The sequence below is a fragment of the Dipodomys merriami genome, unplaced genomic scaffold, assembly GCF_024711535.1.
Source record: "Dipodomys merriami isolate MVZ:Mamm:240054 unplaced genomic scaffold, mDipMer1.0.p SCAF_8, whole genome shotgun sequence".
NCBI classification, from domain to species: Eukaryota; Metazoa; Chordata; class Mammalia; order Rodentia; family Heteromyidae; genus Dipodomys; species Dipodomys merriami.
The window spans coordinates 4,911,167-4,934,739 of record NW_027206401.1 but is presented as its reverse complement, the minus strand read 5'-3'; the positions used below and the strand labels follow the sequence as shown (position 1 = coordinate 4,934,739).

Below are 23,573 nucleotides of genomic sequence, written 5' to 3'. Positions count from 1 at the left end.
AGGGGTGTGGCCCATGCCAAAAAGAGACAGAAGCAGGTAGCTACCTTTGTAGGTGTCCCATCTGGAGAAGAGAGACAGAGAAGGAAATCTGCCAGGGCAGGCACATTCTCAGGGTGACTATGCCACCCAGCCCCATGCTACCCCTAAGATGCAGGTTCAGCACCTAGAAACGGATGGTGGAGGCCAACCTACAAATCCACGGATCCTTCCCCCAAAAAGATTTAGGTAGAGCTCGTGCAGCCCCGTCTTCTTCTCAAAATAAGTCCCCAGAAATATCCTTTTAGCTGGGAAAACTGGAATAAGGTATCAAAAGGCCATCTGTTTTTCTGGACACCACTGGCTGAGATCTGAAGACTAATTCAAAGCCAGCCCATGTAAGAAAGTCCATGAGACTCTTATCTCCAATTAACTACCCAAAACAACAAAACAAAACAAAAAAACTAGAAGTGGAGCTGGGGCTCAAGTAGTAGCAGGACAGAATTGAGTGAAAACGCTTAGGGACTGTGCGCAAGTGGGCCCTGAGTTCAAGCCCCAGAACTGGCACAAAAGGTGGAAAAAAGCTGTTTTGTTTTAAATTCTCATATACATCTTACAATGTCATACCCTGGCATATCCAACTCTGGCTCCTTTTTAATTTCTTCCCCCTGGATTTCCCAGCAGAACTGATGCTTGGGAGGCAACTGCATCAGTTCTGTAGCTCTGCACACCACACAAACTGTTCCCCACATGCGGTACCTCAGTCAAAATGGTCCCAGTATCTTAGAAAAAGTGGTCCCAGGGCACTGTGCTTCAGTTACAAAGTTTGCTTTGTCCCTGGACATCTGGCTGACCAACCCAGCACGCAAAAGCTCCAACAGGGACATCAGATGAGCCAGCTTATGCCAAGGACAATACATTCTGGAGGCGGCTCTGGTCTCAAGTCTATTCAAGGTCTCACAGTTGAAGGTCGCTTGTGGGACCAAGCCCAGATTGTGTGTCCCAGCCCGGTTCCCCCTCTGTGCCCTGTTATCTCTCACAGCCCCCAGATGTCCCATCTCCTCTGCCCAGGGAGAGCACAGCCAGAGAGGCAGGCTGTGTACCCAGGCTCTCATGGCCGTGGGGAGTACTGATGGGCAGGCAAAGGGGGAGGAAAGGCCCAGGGCAGCTCAGCCATCCCAGGACCACGCAGATTCTGACCTGACAAACAGCACTTTAAAAAGAAGAGCATTTTTCTTGGTAATAAAGCCAGATTGGCGCTGCTGAAAACTGGATTGTCTTAAAGACAGACATAGTTCAGCCATTTAAGAAGATGGAAGAACCAACAGGAACCAGTATAAATCATCAAAAGCTTAGGACACATTTCAGAACTATAGCTTTCTCTTCTAACCCCCTCTACTAAACATTTAGCCCTATTAGTCCCCCAGAGCAAAAGGCCAGATTAGGATTTTAGTGACACCACAAAAAATTTCATCTGTCATTTGACTGAAGTGACTCTAAATTTCCCTGTGATTCAAAAGCATGAGGTGGGGGGGGAAAATCTCTGTGCTGGGGAAGCTAAGGGAAGTCTCTTCACCCTGAAAGAAAAATCCAGGAAGATGTTGGGAAAGCAGACTACACAATAGTAAGTTTGTGCAATTGCTGTATAATTCTGTACAGAGCAAAGTCATCCTGTGCTCTGGGATTTGAGGAAAGCTAGTTGAGTTTGCTGGACCTTCGCTTCCAATCAGGTTTGATTTTTTAAAAAAAGCTGCATGGTCGAAAGAGGGATGAAAGTAAGAGACACTATGCAAATTATGTGACACCTAGCAAGTGCTAATTAAAGGATACTGTTTATTGAAGTGCCTGAGTGGAGGCTAGGTGCAGTGGCATAAATCTATAATCTTAGGTATTAGAGAGATAGAGCTTTTGCCAGCTCAGGCAAAAGTTATCAAGACTTCATCTAAACAAAGTAAGATGGGTATATTGGTGTTGCATGGTTGTAATCCAGGCTACATAGGAGGTCATAGAAGACTCATGCACTGAGGCTGGGCCCAAGCTACCCCCTCAAAATTGAATAAATAAAACCTTATTTGTAAAAACCACAAAAGCAAAAAAAAAGACTGAGGGTGTGACTCAAGTAGTTGTTCCTGCCTAGGCCCTTGAGTTCAAGTACCGTGAAAATCTAAAATAAAAATAAAGGACACAGTGACTTCATCACAGAGCTTACTGTGCCGCGTGGGCACTGTTCCCTGAGCTTCTGTATTTACTGTATTCCCAGCACCAGCGCTACGAGCCCCAGCAGAATGTTCAGGGCTTCCTCTTCCCAACCTCGGGGCCCCGGACAGGTGGCACTTCGCTGGGCCATCTGCTCCTCTGGGACAGAATCCACACTCTTCCTGGCCATAATATCGCTCCAGACTCAGCCCTGGTCCAGGCCTCCACCGCCCATCCATGCCCATCTCAGGTGCCACCTCCCGACTCACGTCTAGGGTCCGCAGAAGCCAGCAGACAAGTGCATGCTCTGCCCACCCCGGAGCTGACCTGACAGATGTTCTTCGCTGGGAAGCATGTCTGGCCTGGCAAGGACAGTGAGGGGCGGGTGGTACTCCCTCGTCACCCAGGGTGCTCCAACAGAGCTCCTGATCACGCCGTGCTCCCAGGATCCTGTTAGGTGTCTGACTCAGATGACCTGACGTATCTGGTTCATTCTTGTTCTCCCAGCACCGGGCAAAGGCTAGCCCAAGTACAAGGAACTGCTCAGAAATGTGGATCAGGGTTCTGAAATGGTGTGCAAAGTTGAAATAAAACATGGGGACCGGTGGCTCACGACTGTCATCCTAGCTATTTAGGAGGCTGAGACCTGAGGATCATGGTTCCAAGCCAGACCAGGCAGGAAAGTCTGTGAGACTCTTACTTCCACTTAACTATCAAAAAGCTGGAAGCAGAGCTGTGTGGCTCAAGTGGTAGAACAGCACCCAGTGTTGAGAGAAAATGCCAGGAAACGGTGTCCAGGACCTGAGTTCTAGCCCCAGACCTGGCAGACCACAATTGGGACCATCGTTTGTCCCCAACTGATAATGATGAGACTAAGAAGAAATGTTGATCTCCCTGTAAGGGCCTGGCAGACAGGTCTCAGACTCAAAGCCCGGCCAATGCCAGACCATCTGTTCTGTGCTAAAAATGATGCAACTGAAAACTCCAGGGTACTAGGGTAAGTGTAGGAAAGACACCACCCACAAAAATGCCACCAATAAGAATGCAGGGCAATAATGGAGATACCTCTGTAAAGAAATGATTGTCCTATTAGTGTAAGCATGCCTCTAGAAAGACTGGCTGCCCAGGAAGGGTAGAGGGACATGTCAGGAGAAGAAGAGTTGGGGGCCCCGGTGCGAACCAGACCGTCTACGCATTTGCTGAAGGAAGCTGCGCATCGTGAATCTTTTTGACCTTCCCTTCCCTGCTGCAGACAGAAGACAGGAGGAATAAGTCAGGGTAACTTAGAAGAAAGCAGCATCTCTGAGAAACCTGCATGGATTACAAGGTACTAGCTACAGATTCAGGGCAGAAGATTTGCTTGGTTCTTTAAAATTTCATCAGCCTCGGTTAACCTCTGCCCACAGAGAATCGACTGCTCACCACCAGATCTGAGAGAGACAGGAAACAGACCAGATTTCACACCAGATCAAGCCATCCCTCCCAGTCTCGCTTCTAAGAGGTATCTGAGATGACCTGCCTTCATATTCAGTGATGAAAGTCAACAAAAGACTGAAGGCCAACAGCCCCACCCATGCTTGGCCAGGGGTGGAGGAAGAGCAAGTTGGCAGAGAGCAGCTTGCAGTCCACTTTCTAGGGTTAGAGCCTTGCTTAAACACCCCTCTTGGAACATTCCATGTTTGGTCTATCATAATGTGTCACCAAGCCATTTAGATCTTTTATTCACGAGGTTCTTTCTGAAACCTACTGCAACTTCTGAAATATTTCTCTGTCTTGCCAGAGCCGACGAGGTCCATGAACTAATCCTGCATGGACTGAAAACTACAGGGGCATGCAAGGGCAAGGCCGACTGGGTTTGACACGTGTGTGCATGTACACATACACTTACATCCCGCTCATCTGCCCTAGAAGAGACTGAAGAGCTCTCCACAAGATGGAGAGGCATGGTAGATCCAACCGGGGTCCCGAGTTCAAATCTCAGCTCTGCTACTTATTATAATCCTCAACTCTTGTGAAATGGGGAGTTTCTGCAGGCTGGTTTGTTAGAATAACACGAATGAGCAGGCACGAGGTCCATGGAACAGACTCATGCCTGGGAATTCCTCCACAGGATGGGTCTGCTGTCCGAGACCCTTCTGGTGGTCCCACATCCCGGCATGGCTGCAGGTGGCCTACCATCTCCCAGAGAGAACTTCAGTGTCAGCTTTGAACTTCCATGAAATCTAAATGCATCTCTCCTCTTTTCTTTCTCCTTTTTCTTTCCTTTATTATTATTATTATTATTTTGCTTTTTGTTTTGGATGAGGCAGTATTGGAGGCTGAATTCAGACTATTACACTTGCTAAACAAGCACTCTACCATTTGAGCCAAGTCCCCAGCCCATTTGCTTTTACTTTTGCTTTTCAGATAGGAGCTTGTGCTTTTGTCCACCTTCAGACAGCAATCTTATCTCCGTCTCCAGATTGGCTGGTATTTCCATGCCTAGACGGTGGATAAGATAGTGTCTTACTAACTCTTGCCCAGATCTGGCCTCAAATCTCCATCTTCCCGTCTCTGCCTCCTGAAGAGCTGGGGTTACAGGCATGAGCCACCTTGCCAGGCTCCGCCCTTCCCTTCTTTCATGATCTCCCGTGGGAATGAAAGCACAGCCACCTGGAATGGAAGTGACCAGCTCAGAGCCGAAGGGAGGAGCGGATCCTGGGAGATTAAACTCCCAAAGGAAAAGGAGAATTTGTTCCATTGTTTCCTCCCAAGGTCAGCCAAGCACGGGAGTGTGGTTTTCCAAAGAACCTCGTCACGCGGCTCCTATCATTGCTCAGCTCAGGGTAGAAATTAAGTAGAGCAAAACAAGTCTACCACAGGAGCCTCCCGGCATGAGGAACCACTTCCAGCGTGCTCTCCTGGGGGCCTACATTCACCATGGTTCCTAAATGATTGCCCCCAAAGAAGCTGGGGGGCAGAGGGGAGGGGAGAGGGGGAGCTGTACCTCTTGCTCTTGTTGGAATGAGTCAGACCTGCAATGTGTTATGGAAATAGTGACATGAGAAAAATTCAGCCAAGGGGCCATGAACTGTGATGCAGGCCATTTTTCCTTTCAAAATGCTACCCTCTGAGTCCATTTGGGGACAGCTAGAACGCCCTGGGAGTGTACATGAAGTTTCCGAGGAGAGGAAGGCTGGGGAAGACAGCCTCGCTCAGCTGGGGCTTTCTGACAGAGAACGGCTGGCCTTCTCAACCTGTCTCCACCATCAAAAATTCATTCAGCTTCTCAGCCTTGTGTGTGCTCAACCCATGGGGAAAACACAAGGGAAGTGTAAAATGGCAGCTGGCAGCACCCACCCACCCCCTCCATCCAGTACAATCTCTGCATAAAATGTGATGACCACCACCATAGTGGGCCAATAAATGCCCCTTTCAAAGTAACAGCCCAGGTGTGAGGGTTGTTCCCACATCCTCTCCTTGTTGGTTCCGGAGCTGCTGCTTCTTCCCGGGAAGAGATTGTTTTTGTGTTTTGCAGTACTGGGATTTGAACTCAGAACCTCACGCTGGCTAGACAGGTGCTCTACCACTGAGCCAAGCCTCAGCCCTTTTTTGTACTAGTTATATTAAGATCGTTTTGCATGAGTTATATTTGCTGCCTCCCTGAGCACACACCTGAACCATGGTCCTCCTATTTCAGGCTTCATGTTGTCAAAGGCATGCACTACCACACCCAGCTTCTTCTGTTGAGATGGGAGTCACAGATTTTCTGCCCCAGTTGGCTTGGAGCTATTACCCTCTCTCCCTCAACCTCTCAAGGATCAGGGATGGCAGTGTAGGCCAGCACTGTCCAGTGCTCCTGAGCTTCTTGAGGAAAGCACTAGCTTAGTATTTGTTGTTATATCCACAACATACAGGATACTCAAAGCCCTCTGATAGACGTGTAAATGAATGGAGGAATGGAGGGGTGTAGAGGTGACTGATGGAAGTGTGCATGTGTGAGTAAGTGAATGGATGAATGAATGAATGAAGGGAAACCGCCAGGTCTTAAGACCTAATGAAAGAATACACAAACCAGACTGGAGGGATAAAATGAAGACAAGCATGAACAAGTAGGAAATTTTTGTGGAGTAAAGTACATTCTGTGGAAGAAAAAGAGACTAGATAGAATGAACAACAGAAGTCATCCTTAAGGTATTTCCACCAGTTCCGTCTTTGGCATAAGGGGAAGTCAGCCTGTGATAGAAATTCTCTCAAAAAATCCTCTGATTCAAAACAAGCCACAATGGATGGGAGAGGAAGGAGAACTCAGGCTCCTCCCCTCCGTTCCTCTGGTCCTCCACTCTGAGGGCAGGGCCCCCTCCCTGCCCTTCCCGCACGTGTGTGGGGGAGGGGGCACAGATCACACTCACAGGTGCTCTCCCCGAGACAAAATAAAGGTAATGAATGACTTGTTCCTAGGTTTCCACCTGCTTTTCTGCAGCATTTCCTCTTCTCCTTTAACCATCTACTATTTATCTTAGATCTCTAAAGCTTTTTAAAAAAAAAAAAAAAAAAAGAACAGTGGGTATTTGAAAACTGTAACTATTTAACCTGTATCTTGTATCTGCAGCACCTGACACTTAATAGATACAGAGTTGCCGTATTCCCTTTCCCATAGGCCCTGCTGAAACAGGACTCTGGCCAAGAAGGCACCAAAGTCAGAAGATTTCAGAAGCCTCAACTACACACTCACCCACTCCATCACTTGAGCCACACTCCAAACTCTTTTTCTTATTTCTTGCCTTATTTTTTCCATGGGGTGGTACATTTTGCTAGAATGAATTTGGGGTTTATTCTCCTCAAACGTCTTCCTTACTGATGAAAGCTGGTTTAAGTCTCTGCCTTCTAGCCAGTCTTTCTTCTAACAGCCTTTTGGTCTTGATGGTTCAAAAAATAATCTGTTGGGGGGGCTGGTAGCTCACACCTATAACCCTGGTTAATCAGGAGACTAAGATCTGAGGACCAACATTGGAAGCCAGTCTGGGGAAGGGAAATCCAAGAGACTCATCTCCAACTAACCACTAAAACCTGTGGCTGTGGCTCTAGTGGTAGATGATGAAGCCTGTGTCCAAGCCCCAGCACAAAATAAATAAATGAATGAATAACTACAAATCAACAAACTAAAATCTGTCCCAGGATCTATTGGCCCTTCAGCCAGTACAACTGCTTCTTCTCCACCGAGGACTCGTTTCTCCTCTCAGGCAGGAAGAACCCTGACCCACACAGTCCACTTCTGGCCACCCACCCTCCCTCCTCACCCCCATTTCCTGAAGATAGCAGGCAGGGCAGGGCTGGCCCTCACCACTGGTCCTCCATGGGCAAGATTGAGGATTTTAAATGGAGAGCACAGGACACACCTCCAGCTTTCCTTACCAGCTTCCTGGCACCCAAACCTCACACATAGCCTTTGCCACGTGTCACCCCTCACTGTCCTCTTTCAGGGGTTCACAAGTTGACACCCACAAACCCATCTGCTTGCCTGCCCCAGTTCAGGCAGGATGCTGTGCCAGAACAAGTTGTTGATTTTCGAATGATTCTTGTTGCTTTTCCTTTACCTTCCACTCGGCTTTGTTTGTTTGTTTGTTTGTCTGCCGGTGGTGACTTCACCTTGCTTTGCAAGGTCACAGAGTCAATCTACATTCTAGGTCCTTTTTCTGCCTGGAAATAGTATCTTGGCATGAATGCGTTCCAGAACTCTGCAAAGGTCAGAAAGCTACAATCCGTGGGTACTAACCCATGCTTTAAAAAAAAAAAAATGAGTCATATTCTTCCTAATACTACTTTCCTATTCTTCGCGCCCTTTAAGTAGTTCTCTTGATTTTAACTCCCCTTAGCTCCAGCTAGGGTGGGGTGTTTGTTTATTTGCATTCTGGCTGAAAGAGCTGGCCTCTGAGCCACACCTTGCCCCTCCAGGGGCTGAGCCCCAGCTCGGAGGATAACTTTCACCACTGAAACCCTTAAGACCCTTTCCACTGTACCAATAACAGTAACAGTTAAGGATCTCGCAAAGAGAACATGATTGACATCACCCCTTCTTCCGGCTTCCACTGGGCATGGGGGGGGGTCTGAGGTTTCAACAGCCAGAGGAAGTGGAAGCGATCTCCACAGAGCTCCTAGATGCATGTAAGAATGTCCAATGGGATGCGCATTGATCTCTCTCTCCAAGAGGTACGTTTGGTCATTTGGGATGGTCTGAAAGAACAGGAGTCATTCAAACATTTCCTTAGATGAATTGAATAAAAGTAGCTCTGGAAGCCACACCTGATAACAGTCCCATTTGGATTAGGTCTGTGGTGATTTGGGGAGGTACTGGGGTTTGAATTCCGGGCCTTGGGCAGGTGCTCTACCAGCTGAGCCACACTTCCAGCCCCCTTATGGCTTTGCTTTTTGAATGCATTCTCCTGCTTTTTGCTTGGGGCTGACCCCAGACCTCCTCCGGTTTATGACTGTGAGATGTCAACTTGTTAACTACTAAGTAGATAATACCTCCCTCACACTTCGTTTTTTTTCTTCTCAAGATTGGTTCTTTTTCTCCCCATAGAGAACATGAAAAGGACTCAATAGGTTTGGTTTTGGTTTTGTTGTTTGTTTTTTAAACTCGGGTCTCTTGATACTTTTGCTTCCCTTCTCCCCTTTCCCTTCCCACTCCCTCCCCCACCCCACCCCACCCTCTGTCAAGGTAACTTTCCTCCCCAGCGGAGGGTGGTACCTGGCCTCAAGAGTGGGTACGTGGACTGTCCACGGACATGGTCCACGGACCCTCCCCGGGATGGGAGCGGGCCCACTTGCTCCCCACACGCGGCAGACACACAGACAGGGACACCTGGACACCTGGTTACCCACGAGGGCTCCCTGGACTTCAGTCCCGGGATAAATGAAGCCCAAGCGGGCGCGCGGCCGTCCGTCCGTCTGTCCGTCCGTCCGTCTGTCCGTCCGTCCGTCCGTCTGACCAGCTGGCCACGGGCACCGCCGGAGAGCACACTTCTTGACACGACCCTCACCCCCTCCAGCACGCAGAACTTTCGTTCCAAGGGTTCCACCCCCCCCCCCCCCCCGTGAAAGGCTTGAGCGCTGTGTTTGTTTTCACCCTGAATCTGATCACAGTCACAACATAAGAGATGGTGTTTTGAGAATGTAGGTTTTCAAGATGGGGGGCGGGCGGGGGGTGGCGAGAACCAAGCAAACCATCCTGGGACTCCGCCGCCGTCCCACCCCGAGGGCGACCCGAGCCGAGGACAGTCGGAGGCCACCCGGCAGGCCGGTTCCCTTGACAACCCGTCGGCCCCGCCCGCGCGCCACCGCCCGCTGCCCCGCGGAGGACGATCCCGGGCGCGGGCGAGCCGGGGCAGCCGCCGCCGGGCCCCGCGGGACCCGGGCCGGCCGCGGGCCGGGAGCACCCCCCCCCCCCGCCCGGGCCACCCGTCCCCGCCCGCCGGGGCCGGTATTTTTCTGGTTGCCATAGAAACGCCGGAGACGGAAGAACGTGTTGCGCGGCACAAAAGAAAGCGAATATGTAACCGGAGCCGAGCGCAGGCTCGGCGGCGGCGGGCGCTCCCACCGCCCCGGGAGGACCCGCCGGGACCCGCGGGGGACCCGCGCACACCGCCACGCCGGGGGCCAGGCAGGCCCCGGGCCCGCCCCGGGCGCCCCGCGCGCACGCCCGGCCTCCCGGTGCCCAGCCGGCCCGCGGCGGGAGCGGGCGAGCCCCGGGCAGGACCGAGCCCCGGGCAGGACCGAGCCCCCGGCACCACGCCCCGCGGAGAGGGCGCCGGGCACCGCGCCGGCCACCTACCTCCTTCCTGGCAGCGCCCGGGCGCGCGTGGACGTGAGCGCCGCGGCCCCGGGCTTCCCCGGCCGCCACTACTTTATGGGAGCCGTGAGTGAGCCGCCGCCGGAGAGAAAGGGAGACTCCACCCAAGGGGTGGACCCTTCGAGAAGGGAGAGTGGTCCTCGGCTGACGTCTCTGCCCACCATGTCACTTCCTTTCCGAGCGGGCGGCCCGGGGAGGGGCGCGGCCGGGGCGCTGCGCGCGTCCGCCCGGGGGCCCGGGCCGCTGGGGGTGGGCACGGGCGGGGCCGGGGCCCACGCCCCCTCCCGCCCCCCCTCCCCGCGCGCGCTCGCCCCGCTCCGGGCCCCGGGCGCCGCCCGCCCCTCGGCGCTGCGACCCAGCCACCCCGCGTCCCTGCTCCGCTCCCGTGTGTCCTCCTGCCCGGGGCCCAGGGGCTGCGGATTGGGGGGTCGGGAGTTTGGGGGGCTCCGCACCCACGATCTTTATAAACCAGCACCCCCTTCACCCGCACTCACCCCTGTTCCGCTGCGCGGGGAGGAGGCCGGGGTCCCCGGGACCAGCCCGCCAGCCCGGGGACGGAACAACTGGCGGGCGAAGCGTGGGGAGGTGGGGACGGCGGGGATCCGGGCCGCGAGGCCCTCGGGGGGACGGAGCGCTGCCCGCCCAGCCCGGCTCCGCTGCCTGGGCGCACACGCGGGCGCACGCGGGCGCACACGCGGCCGGCCGGCCGGGCACACGCGCGTGGACACGGGCAGGTGGCACTGGCACCGCGCGCGCCGGCGGGGGTCGGAGCACATCTGTAGAAGGCGAGCGCAGCGCCCGGGCCGCCCGGGCCCGCGGGGACGGCGGGGCGGCGGCGATCCCCGAGGACTCGCGCCCGCCCTCCCCCCCACCCCCGCCCTCACAGCCATTGTCACCCCCGGCTCCTCGCGCGCCCGCCCGGCTCCTCGAGGCTTGGGATTCACCACCCAGAGCCACGAGACATCAAAGGAGGACGGAAAGGGCCTCGCAGCGGGAGGCTGCAAAGGGCACCTTCCGTGGGGCCAGGAGTGGGGTGGAGTCGGTCCCCGGGCCTCGCGTTGGCCCCTCCGCCTGAGCTGGCGATGGAGGACCCCCGAGGCCCGAAAAGGGGGTCGGAACCGAAAATCCACTTGTTTGTCACATAATCTGCGACAAAGGTGGGCACCAATGGCCTGTAATCACGCCTGTAATCCTAGCTAGTCTGGAGGCTGAGGTCTGAGGATTAGGTTGTTTAAAGCCAACCCCGGGAGACTCATCTCCGATTCACCTGGGCCTCTAGATAAGTGAAAAGAGCACTAGCCTTGAGCAAAGTAGCTAAGGAATAGCACCCAGGCCCTGAGTTCAAGTCCCAGTACTGGAACAGTAAAATAAATAAATAAGCAATGACTTCTTTAATACCCGTGTGAAAATGAAGTCAACCATCTTGAAATGCTTTTTAAACATGTAGATAAGAAATTTCTTTCAGTCCATGCAACTTTTGAGAGTTCCGGCTCCTAACTTCTCAAACTACAGTTTATGATCTCATTGTTGGTAAAAATGTCAAAGGGGTTTTCAAAGTCCTTTCCACCCTCTTTCTCATGGTTGAATTCTGGATAGGAATTTACTTAAAAATCCACAAGCTGCAATCATTCACGCTATACGTTTCACAAGCACAGTCAGTGGAAACTAGGTTTCAATGGAAACTAAAATTTTTCACAGTTACAATTCAAGTCTAACCTCAATATTTAATGTCGTTATTTCCATTGCTGTGCTTAAAACGATTCTGCTCACCATTGCTAAGCCTCGGCCTGTTGGGACTACATCACCCTCAACCTGGTTATCTCATAAACACAGCTGAGAAATAGGGAAGGAAAAAATATCATTACTTCTGAAAATGTAAAGTAGAATGGCCACATTCATTGATTAAATCCTATGCAATTTATTTAAAATGAGTTTAATTTGTTTGGACATTTTAATTACAGAAAGAATATGTATTGCCCCCACCCTCTTCCTTTTCTTGCCAATTTCATTCTTTCCATGGGATCTTTAACTACTTTGCTGTGCATAACCATCTAGCCTCTTTCTGAAGCATATACATATGTGTGTGTGTGTGTGTGTGTGTGTGTGTGTGTGCGCGCGCCAGTACTGGGACAGGAGCCCAGAGACTAGACACTGTCTTTGCTCAAAGCTAATAATCTATCACTTGGGCCACAGCTCTACTTCCAGGTTTTTAGTGCTTAATTGGAGACATGAGTCTCTCAGACCTTTCTGCCCAGACTGACATCAAACCCACAGCCTCGTATCAGCCTCCTGAGTGTCTGGACAACAGGTGTGAGCCACCTGTGCCCAGCACAGGATGTTTTTAAGATATACAATGTTTTAGATCCTTGTTTTTTTTAACGTATATTGTCATGGATATTTTTATGTCACTATATATAAATACACATTTTTGTTTGGTATTTTCATTTGTTTACTACTCTTGCCAACAGAAAATTCATGAACATCCTTGCAACTACCCTTTTCAAGAAAGTGATTTATTAGCGTATAGCAATCATACCAAGATAGACGTTTCATTGTGATATTTCTGTATGTACATATGATGTACTTTTAACTATTCTCTCTATTACTTTCTTATCCCTGCCACCAAATCTCCCTTTCAAATACATTTTCACTTGTTTTTTTCATCTTGTTTTCTGGGCCTGGGGTTTGCAATCAGGGCCTGGGCACTGCTCCTGAACTTTTACATTCAAAGCTAGTGTGCAGTTGAGCCACAGCACCACTTCTGGCATGTTTGTTTGGGTTTTTTGGTGGTTAATTGGAGATAAGAGCCCATGAATAACTAGGATTACAGGCATGAACCACCAGGGCTTGACACTTTCTTACAGTTTTCAGTGCGTTTTTTGTGCCTTTTTACATGTGCACACACTGTACTTGTAGCATGCTCTCCCCTCTTCCCACCTCCCGCTCACTCCCCTTACCCCAATAATTTTTTTTTTTAGATCTAGATTCTGCATCTAAGAGAAAGCATGCCATATTTGTCTTTCTGCATCCGGTTCAGTGATGAGTTCCAGTTCCATCCATTTTCCAGACAATCACATAATTTGACTATTTTTATGGCCCAGTAGTATTCCAATGTGTGATTGTATCACATCTTCTATATGATTGTATCACATCTTCTTCATCCATTCATCTGGTGATAGGCCTCTGGGCTGCATTTACAGCATGGCTATTGTGAACAGAGCTGCAGTAAACACAAGTGTGCAGGTACTGCTAATATCTCCTGACTTATTAGAACCTATATTTTATATCCCTACCTTTAAAAGGAAGTTTGAATGGTTGCAGGTTCCCATCTAATGATCAAGTTGAACACATGTTTTTTGACTATGCACAGCAGAAAACATGACTAAAATCTGGACAGTGCCCCCAAAGGGGCGCAAAGTTGTAGAAACAAAAGAGATAGAAAGACTGGGATATAATGGAGGTGGTGTCTGAGGTGTGCGCCAGTTCTGAGTTGGTCCAGCGGGGGAGGAAGGGGCAGGGCTGGAGCTGCGGTTTGTCAGCCCAGCCAATGGTAGACGGGTGTGAGTGGACAGTGCATTTTCATTAAGACAGAAACAAATACTATAGAGAAGGAAATTCAGATAGAGCAGCCCTAACCCAAAATTGACATCAGAAATGCTCAAAAACACACAATTGTTAGCACTTCAGTGAGACACCATGAGTAGAAAGTTCCACGCCTACCTCATGTGGTGATTTAGGTAAAGACCTAGGCACGCTCAGAGCATCGCCTAAAACTGCCACCGGACTGTGAGCTGAAGTGCATATAAAACCCAATAAATGCCGTGTTTACACATGGGTCCCATCCCCAACATGACTCATGACGTCTACTCAAATATGCCGAAGTCCAAACATTTAAGAAAAACTCAAAATCCAGAATCATTCTGGCTCCAGGCATTCCGATAAGACATAGCCTATCAATTAGAAAAAGAAGAGAAAGAAAGCTAACAAAGAAAGAAAGTATCAAGTCCTAATTCAGTAGAGATGTAACTTTTTTTTTTTTTTTAGTCAGTCATGGGGCTTGAACTCTGGGCCTGGGCACTGTCCCTGAGCTCTTCAGCTCAAGGTGTGCACTCTACCACTTGAGTCACAGCACTACTAGTAGAGATGTATAAATAACTATAAAGTTGTGGCTTTACATAGAATGTCAACAGGAGGGGAGAGATAGGGAACAATTCTCGGGAACAATTCACTCAACCAACATTCAAGGAACTACAGTGGAAAAGATGCCATGGGGGGAGGGGGTGCTACTACTCTCTGTGGTGATATAAATGGATGACATCTCTGAACTTTTCATTAAGTAAGATTTTTCATGAGTCTATAAATGTTCACATTCCTTAATACAATTTAAGGAGGGGGAGGAAGAAGAGGAAGAGGAGGAAGACAATTGAATAGTTGGTACATCTTCTATGAAGGAAATAGAGGTAGACCCAAAGACTCAGGTATAGACTTCATTAGAGGCTCGTATGCAATATCTGAAGCTTCAGCTCAGCCTTCAAATCACAGGGTCCTATGATGGGTCCCTCTGCAAACATCCTATTTCTGTTTTTGTTTTTGTTTTGTTGTCAGTCGTGGGGCCTGATCTCTGGGCCTGGGCGCTGTCCCTCAGCTCTTCAGCTCAAGACTAGCGCTCTACCACTTGAGCCACAGCACCACTTCTGGCTTTTTTCTGCTTATGTGGTGCTGAGGAATCAAACCCAGGGCCTCATGCATGTGAGGCAAGCACTCTACCACTGAAATACCTTCCCATCCAAACATCCTATTTTTGAAAGAGCATTTTTTATAATATGGTAAGTGAAAAGAAAAATAACTTTATTGCAAATATAAATCAAATTATGTGGAGTGGCTGAATAAGTATTGCCCTAAATTTATGCCTTCCCCAGAACCTCAGAGTATGGCCTTATTTGGAGTCATTGCACTTATGATTCTTAAGATGAAGTAAGGAGACCAGCTCAGAGATACAGAACTTGCCCAGAAAGCATGAGGACCACGCTGTATTTCATCCTTCACATTGTGAAAACAATTAATTAATTAAACAAATAAATATGAAGTCCTAAAGGAATAATGTGGGGGCTAGATCAATGATTCCTCCTTTGTAAGAAAAGGGCACAGAGCTCACACAGAGAATAAGGCCACATGTCACAGAGACAGTGGAATGAGGAAGACTCCAAGCTAAAGCTAGGAGAGACCCAGGCAGCACATTCCCTGCTGACATTTCCAACACCTGGCCTCCTGACCTGTGATAGTATCAATTATTATTGTTTTTACGTAATTGGTTTAAGTCACTCATTCTGCCAGACCTGGGAAAGGTTCACGGTGTAAAAAGGTCAGTACTCACATTCATCCCCAAACCAGGTAGGGATCCAATGGAAAAAGAGAACTATAAACCAATCTTTCTGATGAACACAGACAAAGCTCTTCAACAAAATGCTAGCCAACAGAATTCAGCAAGTAATCAAAAAAGTCATACATTTTGATCAAATGGGTTTTATCCCAGAGATATAAGGCTGGTTTACCATACATAAATCAATAAGCATAATACATCACATCAACAGAGCTGAAGATAAGAACCACATGATCATCTCAATAGATGAAAAAAAAGTCTTCAACAAAATCCAATATCCACTCATGTTAAAAGTTCGGGAGAAACCAGGAGTAGAAAGAACGTATCTCAAAATAATAAAGGTTATATATAACAGACCAACAGCCAGCATCAGTGAATGGCGAAAAACTAAAACCACTTCCCCTAGACCATGTTCTCTAAAACCAGAAACAAAGCAAGATGCCCACTCTTTCCACTCCTCTTCAATATAATTCTAGAATTCCTAGCCAGAGCCATAAGGCAAGAAAAATATATAAAAAAGGATCCACATAGGCAAAGAAGAAGCCAAACTATCCCTATTTGCACACCACATGATCTTATATCTAAAGGACCCAAAGCAGTACATCCCCAAGCTCCAAGAGCTATTGATAACTTTGGCAAGGTAGCAAGATACAAATTCACCCACAAAAATCAGTAGCTTTTACCAGCACGACTATGTTTATTGCAGCATTATTTACTATAGCTAAGATATGGAACCAACCCAAGATGCCCCTCAGTAGATGAATGGATCAAGAAAATGTGGTATATATACACAATGGAATTCTATGCCTCCATCAGAAAGAATGACATTGCCCCATTTGTTAGGAAATGGAAAGACTTGGAAAAAATTATATTAAGTGAAGTAAGCCAGGCCCAGAGAAACATAGGTCCCATGATTTCCCTTATTTGCAATAACTAGTATATGTCTGAGTCAAGCAGAAAAGGTCAGATAAGTTGATGTTAGGGAAATAAACCCTAAGATATGTATTCAAATGTTTTTTTTTCTCTTTCATGTGATTGTTTCTAACACGTTTATAAGATTATTTCTTTGTTGCTTTGTATGTCCCTCCCCTATGGTATAACCCCCGCTTTTACTGTATTTGATGTCGGTATAATTTGTGGAGGGGAAGGGGAAAAACAAATCATTTAAATAGGGATACAGGTGGACCCATTGCAACAATGAGATGTACAAGTCGTTATGTCGAAAATGAACTTTACAACTTTGGTGGGGGGGGGGGAGGGGGGGAGGATTGGATGGGAGGGGCAGGGGAGAATGGGAAGGGATGGGAAGGGGAAACAAAGGAGGAGGCTACAATGCTTGATAAGAAATGTACTCATTGTCTTGCCCATGTAATTTTAACCCCTGTGTACAGTATTTTCACAATAAAAAAAAGAAAGAAAGAAAAAGAAAAAAAATCAGTAGCTTTTAAGTATATTAAAAAAGTACAAGCAGAGAGAGAAATCAGGGAAACACCCCAATGTGTTAATAGCCTCAAACAAACAAAAATCTGTGCATAAACCTAACCAAGGAAGCAAAAGACCTTCATAGTGAAAACTAAAAATTTGAAGAAAGAAATCAAAGACATCATCAGGAAATGGAAAGATCTTCCAGATTTTTGGAAAGGTAGAATTAATACTGTGAAAATGGCCATACTGCCAAAAAATGATTACAAATTTAATGCAATTCTCATCAAAATTCCTCCCAATGAAATTATTTACCAAGATAGAGGTAATAATTCAAAATTTCACATGGAACAACAAAAGGCCTCAAATAGCAAGAGCAATTCTAGGCAATAATAATAATAATAATAATAATAACAATGCTTGGGGTATCACAATCCCTGACCTCAAGCTCTACCACAGAGCTATAATAACAAAAACAGATTGGTATTAACACAAAAATAGACCCATAGATCAATGGAACATACTAGAATATCTGGAAATAAAATCATATACTTACAGTCATTTGATAAAGGAGCCAAAGATATGCACTAGAAAAAAGAGTCTTTTCAATAATTGGTGTTGGGAGCCGGGCACCGGTGGCTCACACCTGTAATCCTAGCTACTCAGGAGGTTGAGGTCTGAGAATCATGGTTCAAAGCCAGCCTGGACAAAAAGTCCATGAAACTCTTATCTCCAATAAAACATGAGAAAATCAGAAGTGGCGCTGTGGCTCAAGTGGTAGAGTGCTTGCCTTGAGCTGAAGAGCTCAGGAACAGCGCCCAGGCCCAGAGTTCAAGCTCCACAACTGAAAAAAAATAATGGTGTTGGGAAAACTGGGCATCCATTTGCAGAAAATTAAAAGTAGATCCCTTTTTGTCACCATGCACAATTATCAACTCAAAGTGGATGAAAAACCTCAGTGTCAGACACAAAACTTTGAAATTACTGCGCGAGAGTAGAAGAAACACTAGAACTCATAGGCATAGGCAGAAACTTTTTGAAGGGTCCCAGGGGCACAGCAGATAGGAGAGAGACTTCACAAATTGGATTAGATTAAAATAAAAAGTTTCTGCACAGCAAAAAATATAGTTACTAAACTAGAAAGACAGCCAACAGACTGGGAGATATTTTCCAGCAATACACCTAACAAAGGCCTAATATCCAAAATATTCAAGAAACTAACCCTTCCCAAACCTAATAAACCAATCACTAAATGGGCCAAGAAGCTAAGAAGAGACTTCTCAGAAGAAGAGGTAAGAACGGCAAAGAAACACATAAGGAAATGCTCATTATCCCTGGCCGTAAAGGAAATGCAAATCAAAACGGCTCTGGGATTCCATCCCACCCCAGTTAGATTGGCCAACATTGTGAATTCAAACAACTGCAAATGTTGGTGGGGATGTAGGGGAAAAGGAATCTTATTGCACTGTTGGTAGGGATGTAAACTAGTACAACCATTCTGGACAGAAGTCTGGAGGTTCCTCAAAAAACTAAACATATTTCTTCCCAACTACCCAGCTATACCACTCCTGAGCATCCACCCAGAACATCACAAGCCAGGACACTGTAAAGACACTTGCACACCCTTGCGCATTGCTGCACTATTCACAATAGCCAAGCTACAGAAACAGCCCCAAAATAGATGAGTGGATCCAAAAAACACGTGGCCCCATACACAGTGGAATTTTACATAGCCATTAGAAAGAATACAACTATGTCATTTGCAGGGAAATGGATGGACCTACAACAAATCATGTAAAGCGAGGTAACCCACGCTCAGAGAGACAAATGGTGCATGGTTTCTCTCATATGTGGAAGCTAGACTTAAAATTCACAGGGGCTGGAATTCTATGCCTCCATCAGAAAGAATGACATTGCCCCATTTGTTAGGACATGGAAAGACTTGGAAAAAATCATAGTAAGTGAAGTAAGCCAGGCCCAAAGAAACATAGGTCCCATGATTTCCCTTATTTGCAATAACTAGCATATGTCTGAGTCAAGCAGAAAAGGTCACATAAGTTGATGTTAGGGAAATGAACCCTAAGAAATGTATTCAAATGTTTTTTTCTTTCATGCGATTATTTCTAACACATTTATAAGATTATTTCTTTGTTGCTTTGTATGTCCCTCCCCCACAGTATAACCCCTGCTTTCACTGTATTTGATGTCGGTATAATTTGTGGAGGGGAAAGGAAAAAACAAATTATTTAAATAGGGATACAGGAGGACCCATTGCAACAATGAGACGTACAAGTCGTTATGTCGAAAACAAACTTTACAACTTTTGTGGGGGGAGGGGGGAGGAAGATTGGGTGGGGGGGCAGGGGAGGATGGGAAGGAATGGGAAGGGGAAACAAAGGAGGAGGCTACAATGCTTGATAAGAAATGTACTCATTTTCTTGCCCATGTAATTGTAACCCCTCTGTACAGTATTTTCACAATAAAAAAAATTCACAGGACTCTAGGCATGCACACACAGTGAGACTAAAGGAGGAAAATCTTAGGAGAGGAGCAGAAGGCGCAATGCCTATGTGCCTCTGATTATATTTATCGAAATGAATTCCAGAAAATGGGCAAAAGGTTTTTGTTGTTGTTGTTGTTGTCGTCGTTGTTTTCTTTTCTTTTTGTCTTGCTAGTTTATCTGTCTTTGGGAGGGCAAGGGGAGACAGAAATGGAGGGACAAAAGGTGAACAAACGCAGTAGGGGTATTCACTGGACACTGTTGAAAATGAGTGAGTGGGGACAGAGGGAAAAACTGGGAGAGCGCAAGAGAAGGTGTGACATTGTCCCAAAACAAATGTGCTCTTTCCCTGACTTGTGTAACTGTGACCCCTTGTACACTACCTTTATATTGGCAATAAAAAATAAATTTAAGGAGAGGGTAACAATGCCCAACAAGAAATATACTCATTACTGTACTGACGTAACTGTAACCTCTCTGTACAGCATCTTTACAAAAAAATTAAAATAAAAAATAATAAATTTAGAGGGTCACTAAATTCTTGGAAACGGTTATTTCTGGTGAAGGAGAGTTCTTTTAATTTAGTTTTTTTAATATCTTACTGCATCATGGGGAAACTGCCCACGAAGTACACGCACGATGGTTACCATAATACAAACGTGACTTAAAACTAAAAATGTAGTGTTCTAGAGCACTTTATGATATTAGCAAGTAAGAATAATGACTAGAACATGTTAAATCCAGTAACAAAAGAGTGTTCAGAGGCTCTGTAGGGGTGGAATTCTGTGTATAACAGACATGCATTCCTGGTAGCTGGTGGCTGATGTTATAATCCTAGCTACTCGGGAGGCTGAGATCTGAAGATCCCAATTTGAAGCCAGCCCTGGCAGACAAATTTTCCAGACTTTTATCTCCAATTAACCAAATCCCTTCCCTTCTCTTCCCTTCCCTCTGCATTCATTCTGCAAATCCCTCATTTTATAGAGGACAGATGGAGCAGAACCTCAGAGACTGATACTGCCTGTTCAACGAGTGCAACTAACAAGAGGATTGAAGCCGACTAGGTATTTAGAAATTCTTACAGTTCTTCCCAGTGTATTTCAAACACCAAATCTGAAAATTATCTATTGCCTTGAAAAAACAAAAAGAGAGCATCTACTTCAACTCATGACCATTCTCCAAAATGTTTTTTGTTTTTGTTTTTTTTGTCAGTCCTGGGGCTTGAACTCTGGGTCTGGGCGCTGTCCCTCAGCTCTTCAGCTCAAGGCGAGCGCTCTACCACTCGAGCTACGGCGCCACTTCCCGTTTTCTGGTGGTTTATTAGAGATAAGAGTTTCACGGACTTTCCTGCCTGGGCTGGCTTTGAATCAGGATCCTCAGATCTCAGCCTCCTGAGTAGCTAGGATTACAGGCGTGAGCCAGCGGCATCTGGCAATATATATATATATATATTTTTTGCCAGTCCTGGGGTTTGAACTCTGGGCCTGGGCGCTGTTCCTCAGCTCTTCAGCACAAGGCTAGTGTACTACCACTTGAGCCACAATGCCACTTTTGGCTTTTTCTGCTTGTGTGGTGCTGAGGAATCGAACCCAGGACCTCATGCATACAAGGCAAGCGCTCTACCACTGAGCCACCTTCCCAGCCCCTCCAAAATGTTTAGATTTCAAAACACTATAATGATCAGGTATAACTCACTGTAACTACTGAGAGAGGGCTGGTTAGGGGAATGAGGATGAATATAGTCTGAACAGATGGCATGCACAAGGATAGAGCTATGAACGGCATTGAAACTGAATCGGGAAGGAGATAAGGGGCCACTGATTGCTAGGCAGAGGTTGGGTGGAATACACTGTAGAAATGTCATGGTGAGATGCCCTCTGGTATAGCTAGTAAGAAAATTAAACCTAATATCAACAAAAAAAGTCCTCCTCCTCTCTGTGCATTTTGAGTTAGTAGAAAGGAGTTCATTTTGCCTACTGATGGCCTGAAAAAGAAGTTAGCCTTGCAGCATGACGGCTGGCACAGCGGCCCTGCCGCCCGCTCGAGTCATCTCGACTTCACGTTCAAGCCCGTTCTGGTTCAAGGAAACTCACATTTGAGAAGAAGCCAGCGGAAGAACAATCCGGGCTCCGCTGGTGTCCGGCTGCCACACCCGTCCTCGGTCAGTGCTCCAGGGCCTGCTGCCTCTGCAGAGTAAAGGAGAAAACACTCCACGTCTCCTGGTGCAGCTCTGTCTTTGTGCGAGAGCCTGGGATCCATATAACGAATTCTACCATTCAGCTAGCTCTGATCCTTGCCGCAGAGTCCCGGGCTTTCTTGGTTATTGTTGAGGGGGAGGGGGGCAGATGGACGAGGCCTAATTCTCCACAGAAGGGTCTCGGAGCCTCCACTTGTCCATTCACAGAATCATGACTGTGGTTGTGATGTCTAGATAAGCGTCGGGATGCAATCATTCGGGTAGGTCTGAACCGAGAGATGGCTTCTCCCTGCCCCGGGCTCCTCGGTCCTGCACCGCAGAGTTAGTTATGCAACACCCTGGGGAACGCGCTCATTTAGGCATCCTACAGGCATCTCCGGCCGCGGAAGTCCAAAGCCAGATCTTCTGGTCCCACCGTGCCCAGGGCCGCGCGTCCTCCCTTTCAGCGCCAGGTCCCCTGTGTTGCTGGAACTGGTGACGGAGATGTGAGCTTCAGTCCCTTCCTGTTCTTGCTTCCCTTTCTTCTCAAAGACATCTGTGAGCAGTGCCCCTCACCTCTCCCCGCCGTGAGGCCAGGGCGGCCTGCCTCACTGGGCTTAGGTGACTGCACGGCTCCTCAGCTTCTCTTGTCAACATAAAACCCCAACTCCCTAGGGTGACACACAGGGCCCTTTGTGACACAGCTGCCTCCAAGGCCCCATCTCCACCACTCACCCCTCCCCAGTGTCACCTCTCTCAGCCTTGACCTCTGCCTAACCACCTCCTCCAGAAAGCCCTCCAGCACAGCTCCTTCCAAGGCCCCCGGGTGCCTTAACTGTAGCTCTGCGCAGGCATTTGGCACATGGGAACCTAATTGGCAGGTTTAAAAGTTTTTATTGTTATTATATAGGTGATGAACAGAGGGGTGACAGTGACACAAGTCAGGTAATGAGTACATTTTGGGGGATCAATATTCCCCCCTCCCCTCTCTCCCAGTCCCCCCACCACCCCGTTCCCACTCACTCATTGTATAGCTCATTTTCATAGCTCCAGCGAGTACCATTGCTGCGTTTGCTCACCTTTTGTCTTGACACTTATGTGTCCCTCTTATCCCTCCAACTAACTGGCAGTTTTGCCAGGGCAGGACCTGTGCTTCCTAAGGCCCAACATAGCTGGATGGATGAATGGATGGATCCCTGAAGATTTTCCCCAGTGCCCTTTTTGGCCATGGGCAGTTGAGATTTTGTAACCCAAACAAGTTTCATTTCTGGTATTGCTTCTGTGCTTGATATATATATATATATATATATATATATACATATATATATATATATACATATATATATACACACATATATATACACATATATATACATATATATATTACCAATGCGGTTCAAGAAATGATTGAACTCCACAAAATCATCTCCGCTGTCCGTTTAGTCGGTCCAGCCGGTTTTCCCAGCTGTCTCCCCAGTCAGCTATTGGTTGCTGCTGGCCTTCACTCTCTCTCCAGTGCCTGTCACCTCTGCGGACTGAGCACTCAGCCTCCTGGATCGGATTATTTTTCTATTTTATTAGTGAGAAACTTGGAGGTGAGCTACGTCAAGTCGCAGCTTCACGTTCACGTCACGGGTCAATACCAGAGGCCAGAAGTCAACCAGATGCTGGGAATGGAAGCTGTGCTGGTGGTGCACTCTACCAGAGTCACCCCTCCAATCCACGACACCCCATGATTGACCTCTATACAGAGCGGACCACAGTGGTGTGGGGTCCCAAAATGTGTTTCAAGTCTTAACCTGTGTGAGGAATACTCATTTTAACTTGTGGACATTACATTTGAAACTCGGGATCTGTTTCTACTTGTGTGTGCTTTCATGTTGTTTACTCAGGTAAGACCTATTCTTACTGACTATACTTGTAGTCTATAGTCCACATGTCAGTTTTTTCACTCATCCATCAGTTTATTCCATTATTTCAACAACTTGATTGCTCAACTGCATTTTTCTATTTGTTTTTCTACCATTTTCTCTTTTTTTTTTCCTTTGCAGTGCTGAGGATTGAACCTAGGACCTTGCACACAGAGTCAAGT

General features: G+C 47.4%; 1 protein-coding gene across 3 annotated transcripts in view; it reads right to left on the bottom strand.

The window, feature by feature from the left end:
- Nucleotides 1–22,102, bottom strand: part of Agpat4 (1-acylglycerol-3-phosphate O-acyltransferase 4) — a 103,385-nt gene extending 81,283 nt beyond the window's left edge. Inside the window, exon 1 of one of the 3 annotated variants that reach the window (XM_070010098.1) lies at nt 21,399–22,102. The gene's annotated coding sequence lies outside the window, so the exon portion shown is untranslated. Of the gene's footprint in view, nt 1–9,985; nt 10,116–10,497; nt 10,559–21,398 lie in introns of those variants that run through there. The other 2 variants (XM_070010099.1, XM_070010097.1) reach the window with 2 other exon arrangements.
- Nucleotides 22,103–23,573: the final 1,471 nt, after the last annotated feature.